This window comes from Mustela lutreola, chromosome 3 (assembly GCF_030435805.1).
Source record: "Mustela lutreola isolate mMusLut2 chromosome 3, mMusLut2.pri, whole genome shotgun sequence".
NCBI classification, from domain to species: domain Eukaryota; kingdom Metazoa; phylum Chordata; class Mammalia; order Carnivora; family Mustelidae; genus Mustela; species Mustela lutreola.
The window spans coordinates 61,156,646-61,162,645 of NC_081292.1; the positions used below are offsets into that span (position 1 = coordinate 61,156,646).

General features: G+C 36.3%; 1 long non-coding RNA gene across 1 annotated transcript in view; it reads left to right on the forward strand.

Annotated features, from left to right (window-relative positions):
• LOC131826717 (uncharacterized) overlaps nt 1-5,762 on the forward strand; it is an 84,319-nt gene extending 78,557 nt beyond the window's left edge. The window contains exon 3 of the long non-coding RNA XR_009351714.1: nt 4,846-5,762. This is a non-coding gene — a long non-coding RNA (uncharacterized LOC131826717). The remainder of the gene's footprint in view (nt 1-4,845) is intronic.
• Nucleotides 5,763-6,000: the final 238 nt, after the last annotated feature.

Below are 6,000 nucleotides of genomic sequence, written 5' to 3' on the forward strand. Positions count from 1 at the left end.
AAGTTGGTAAATGTGTCCCTGAATTGATGCATTTGCTTCTGGACTACATTTGGGACCAAACCCTTCCCAACTTAGCAATTTCAATTCCTTCCATTAAACTCTCCATGTTCATCTCTTGTTTTTCTGACCATCTGTGCTCAGTCTTTTATCACAAAATTCATAAATACCTTTGCTAAACTAAACAAATTAGTTTTTCCATAGATCAAAGAAAGAGACCTGTTTCAAATTCCCCAAATTCTGTAGAAATAAGAGCAGAAGGCTTAGTGTCTCTCTCCTTTTGGACCTAGATATGCTGGTGGATTGAGACCATACATTTTTGGAACATCATTGTTTCTCACCAATTTTATAACATACAGTTCCCTCCTCATATTCTTTAAAATAAGAAATTATGTATAAAGACATTATGGTTCATTTTTTTTTTTGCTCAAAAGATTTGAGATTCATAATTGCACCAACTAGCCAGTAGTTCCAAATGCAAAATATTACACACTGTACATATATAAAAATAATCTATTGAATGAAATAATGAGTGAAAATTGCCTATTTCATTGAATTATGCCTATTTTTTAAAATACCCAACACAGGCCTAACACATAGTAGGTATCCAATGAATGCCAGGCAAAATTAATATATAAATTTAAACAACTGAATAAAATAGCTATAAATCAATGACTTTATTCATAAAGGTATTGATTTAACAACTATTTGGTCAGTATCTACTCTTTCCCAAGGACAGTGCTAACTAATATTGGCTAAAATAGAAATGCAATTCCTGAACTTGTGGAGTACAGGTGTGAGTGCAATCATTATTAATCATTATTTACACTTAGGACTGGGTGATGCAGAAAATAGTTTGTTGTATGAGAGAAAATCACAAAGAAAAATTCTGTATAGTGGAGATGAACAAAGCCTCAAATAAGACTTTCATGCAAAAGATGTTCAATCTCCAATCTAACGGATAAGCAGGAAAGATAGTTGGGAATAGGGTGTAACTGACATACTGTTTTTGACAAAATGTTTAACCTGAATCTAATCTTGAGAAAGAAATAAGCTAAATCAAGATTGTTTGAACTTTTTCAAAATAGAATGTTGGTGGGGGAAATGACTAAGGTAAAATGGAGTTCATATTGTAACTAGTTGTGTTAGCTATCTGTTGTGTGTACAGAATTACCCCCAAACCTAGCAGCTTAACACAGTTTATTATCTCATAAACATTTACTATCTCATACGGTTATGAGAGTCAGGAATTCAGGAGCAGCTTAGGTGTGCGGTTCTGGCTCTGGGTCTATCCTGAAGTTGCAATCAGGGTGATATTTAGAGCTGGAGTCCCCTGAAGTAGGGGTCAGCAGAGAGCAAGTATGTTAAGCTCCACCAGTCTCTGTCACATTGTCTTATGTTCTTCTCCTCCTCTTCCTCTTCCTCCTCCTTTTTCTTCTCTCCTTGTTTTCCTCCTGTCTTCCTTCTCATTTTCCTCCCCCTCCTTAAAATACGTAAAAACTGTTTTGGGGTGCCTGGGTAGCTCAGTGGGTTAAGCAACCAACTCTTGATTTTGGCTCAGGTCATGATCTCAGCGTCATGAAATCAAGCCCTGCATCTGCACTGGGCATGGGGCCCACGTAGGATTCTCCTTCTCTCCCTTTCCCTCTGCCCCTGCCTCCACTCACACTCTTTCTTTCCCTCTAAATAAATAAATAAAACCTTAAAAAACAACAACAATAACAACAACAACAAAAAAAACCAGCACTATTCTAGGTTAGAGTGCCATATAACAACAGGGCATGTGAGGGACTTGGCCCATGCGCTGTAGCTTGCTGACCCCTGATCTAAAGGCTACCACAAGACCCATTTCCAAAAGGGGCTCATCCACATGGGTGTTGGCAGGAGCTCTCAGTTCCTCACTCTGTGGTTCTCACCATACAGCTGCTTGGGTGTCCTGTCAAGGCAACTGTCTTCCCCCAAAATGGTGTTTCCAAAAGCAAGAGCTAGGAAGGTGTCACAATTCCTCTTATGACCTAGTCTTGAAATTTATACATGGTCACTTCTGCCACATTAGAATCAAGCCATTATATTTAGCTTACACCGAAGGAGAGGCGACCCACTTTTAAAGAGAAGGATTATCAAAACTTTGTGGACAAATTATGAAATTAACACAACAGTCTTGTTGTGTTAACAGTCTTGTTTCAACAGTCTTTGAAATTCTCATCATATTCTTAATGTTGAGGAAAAGTTAGAAAACAGCACTGGGCACTTTAAAAATTTACCTTCTTTACTCCAAATAGCTTTTGTAGTTAAGAACTGAAGCGAATGATACTTGAAAGCAAAGATCTCTTTTTTTTTTCAATTTATTTATTTTCAGAAAAACAGTATTCATTATTTTTTCATGACACCCAGTGCTCCATGCAATCCATGCCCTCTATAATACCCACCACCTGGTACCCCAACCTCCCACCCCCCCGCCACTTCAAACCCCTCAGATTGTTTTTCAGAGTCCATAGTCTCTCGTGATTCACCTCCCCTTCCAATTTACCCCAACTCCCTTCTCCTCTCTAACACCCCTTGTCCTCCATGATATTTGTTATGCTCCACAAATAAGTGAAACCCTCAGGGAGATTCAAATTAAAACCACATTGAGATACCACCTTACACCAGTTAGAATGGCCAAAATTAACAAAATAGGAAACAACATGTGTTGGAGAGGATGTGGAGAAAGGGGAACCCTCTTACACTGTTGGTGGGAATGCAAGTTGGTGCAGCCTCTTTGGAGAACAATGTGGAGATTCCTCAAGAAATTAAAAATAGAGCTTCCCTATGACCCTGCAATTGCACGCCTGGGTATTTACCCCAAGGATACAGATGCCGTGAAAAGAAGGGCCATCTGTACCCCAATGTTCATAGCAGCAATGGCCATGGTCGCCAAACTGTGGAAAGAACCAAGATGCCCTTCAACGGATGAATGGATAAGGAAGATGTGGTCCATATACACTATGGAGTATTATGCCTCCATCAGAAAGGATGAATACCCAACTTTTGTAGCAACATGGATGGGACTGGAAGAGATTATGCTGAGTGAAATAAGTCAAGCAGAGAGAGTCAATTATCATATGGTTTCACTTATTTGTGGAGCAAAGATCTCTTTTAAAGAATCTGTAATATTGGGGAGCCTGGCTGGTTAAGTTGGAAGAGCATACGACTCTTGATCTCAGGGTTTTAAGTCTGAGCCTCACGTTAAGTATAGATATTAAATAAATAAACTTAAAAAATAAATAAGAAAATAAGGTGTCTGTGATAATGCTATCGTATAACCAAATTGGAGTTGACCTCCAAGTTTGAAGTAATGATAGCATGAAAACTGATAAGGGATAAAAAAGGTGAGTTAAAATGTCCCTTTTAAGGTTATTGTGCCTGTGGAAGCTGCAATTAAAATACTATTGTTCTGAGGCCCAGTGGCTATAATGTATATTGGGATGCCATCTAGAACACAGAGTATACATAATGGGTGCTGATTAAATGCAATATTATCTCAACAAAGAATTATGGCCAGTATTTAAGCCTTTATGACTCTGGATGATCACTGGAAACTAGCAGGATTAGATGTTACCTTCACATCCAAATTAAAAGTATAAATCACCACAAAATAACTGATGGAAGGAGCAATGTTATTTTGTCCCTGTCACAGCAGGCTTATTGCATTGAGAAGTTGCCTGCATTTACAAATGGTCTAATATACTGGCTTTGTGTCCAGACTGTGTGGTCTCCCTATTCAATGACATGGGACTTTAAGAACTCCAGAGCAAGTAAGTTAATATTAACTCTATTAATATGGGTTCTTCACACCAGTAGTAGAGGGTGAACTTAAGGTTGACAGAATTCAAGTGTTTAGAAACCCATATATAATCGTTTGTTCTCATTAGTTACGAACACAAAATTACTTTTCTTCTACATCAGAGATTTTAATTATAATACTGAATTAATAGTGGTAAAGTAAATGACTTTTAAATATATTTTTGAAATTGTTGATTCTTGTGTAATTGAACAATGACCGCCACCAAAGGGCACTTTGACCTCAAGGCTTCTATTGACCATTTTCACCATGTTTAAAAATGATCAACTCCAAAGTGTAGTAAAGTGAGTGACTTGTCACATTCTTATTAGGTACATTAATAAGTTCTAGGGGGAAAAAGATATTTTACAATTGTTATATTTGAGGTTTCCACAATGATTACAAGGGAAACCTTTCTCCTTGATGGTACCAGCAATTACTTTTTTAAAATACTTTTTAAAATAATTCAAAGATCTCCTCTTAAAGGATTCTTACATAGCTAAAGGCTCTAGTGGCAATATTTCTCAGATTTTTCTAAGGTTCTTTAGTGGATTGGAAATAAGGAACCATCCCTTTCATACAAGTTATTATATTTTAATCAGTCACCATATGCTATTATGACATTCAAAACTCAAAATATTTCTCCAAGGCAAAAATCACTGGAACAATGTGATAAGCCCAGTTAAAATATATATAATAAATCAGAACAAAGATCACTTTTTTCCTAAAATAATGAGCAACACTGCCCATTGATGACTTTAGCTTCTTGGAAACCATTAATCAAAATGTAGCACTGCCCCTTCGCTGCTCAAACATGATGGTGCTAGAAGAAACTGATAATTGAGTCCTTTTGAAATGGATGAGCATTTCAAATAAAGGAATTGAAATATGAAAATGAGAGATGTCTTTGGCTCCAACAATTTCTCCTTCAACTTCACAATTTTGCCTCTGTTATCAGCAAAGTTGTTAAAAAAAAAAAAAAAACTAGAGCCCAATTTCTTAGACATTTTTTTTTTTTTTTTCAGAAAATGAAGCTGAGACTAGTTGAAATCTTACGAGATGGCTAACCAGTTGAATGTTTTCAGAGGAATTTGTGTGTCCTTCCTTTGCCTGCTTTGGCATTTCTGCTGCAACCTGAAATCCAAGGAGTGATCTGTGGAAAGCGTGGGGGGAGAATTCCTGCTTTCCTGATATTTCTGACACTGAAAGATGAGGTGACTTTAGTTTTTTGTAACATTCCTTTTCCTTTTGAATTGTTTCTGCTTAACATTACATAATTTTGATTACAAACCCTTATTTCTAAGGGTGGTTTCACTATCAAAGTTTTGATAAGGTCCCAGAGAGGAAAAGGCCATCACTGAACTGTGTTACAGAGAAGAGAAAAACTGGACACACTAACCTTTGCTCACATCAACCCATGTGCTTTCCCGATAAAGTGTGATGATGTCATAAATGGTGCTCTATGACCCCACTGTACCATGAGGCCAGAAAGTGGTTGGACCAGAAGGGAGAGAGTTTTGATTTATATAAAAATACTCTGGTGGTTATCACCAGTAATGGCAAACTTTATATAGTAAAGAAAAAAAGAAGCATGTGGTGTTTTAATGGGCTTTCTGTAAAGCATTTTTTAAAGCTCATTTGAATTTACATTAGTGCTCCTTGAAAACTGCCAGAAGCTTGATAAATGAGCATCTTAATAAAGTTAAATTGTAGCCAGTTTGAAACGACAATAGCATATATTTTGTAAAATTATTGCCTGTCACTTTGTAGACTGCAACTTTACACAGGGTCCAAGATTAAGGGAAAAAAGAGGAAAAAATGGGAGGAAGTACCTCACAGAGGACTGGAACACTGTAAATCATTTAGTTCTGGATTTTTTAAAATTGGAAATGAGAAACTGAGGAAAGATTTGTAGCTCTGTTTGGAAAATAATGAAATATATATATATATATGTATATATATATATATATATATATGGTGGAAAAATATATATATATATATATTTTCCACCATTAAATAACCCATAAAAAAATATGGAAAGGGAATAAGCTGGTACTACTACAACTTTTGTCATTTCAGCAGTTTCAAGTTCAAAACAATGAATAATACAGTGAAATTTTTAAAATAGCCATGCCGCATTCCAAAGAGTGTATTTTATTTTATTTTATTTATTTATTTTT